Genomic DNA, 218 nt, shown 5'->3' with positions numbered 1-218 from the left:
GCGTAGGTAAAAATAATAAAAACTAAGATTTATTAAGTGCCAAGTATATGCCAGATGCCTTACTTGCTTTGTACCATTGAGTGCTCCTGAGCATTTGATGAGGAAGCTATTATTATCCTCCCCCTTTTCAGATACAGGGCTTTGGAAGGGTGAATACGTGGCCAAGGTCACCTGGCCAGATGTAGAAGAATTAGAAGTAGATTCATAAAATTCACCTC

Source organism: Galeopterus variegatus, unplaced genomic scaffold (assembly GCF_000696425.1).
Source record: "Galeopterus variegatus unplaced genomic scaffold, G_variegatus-3.0.2 Scaffold15074, whole genome shotgun sequence".
Classification (NCBI taxonomy): domain Eukaryota; kingdom Metazoa; phylum Chordata; class Mammalia; order Dermoptera; family Cynocephalidae; genus Galeopterus; species Galeopterus variegatus.
Note: the sequence above shows the minus strand (reverse complement) of the source record.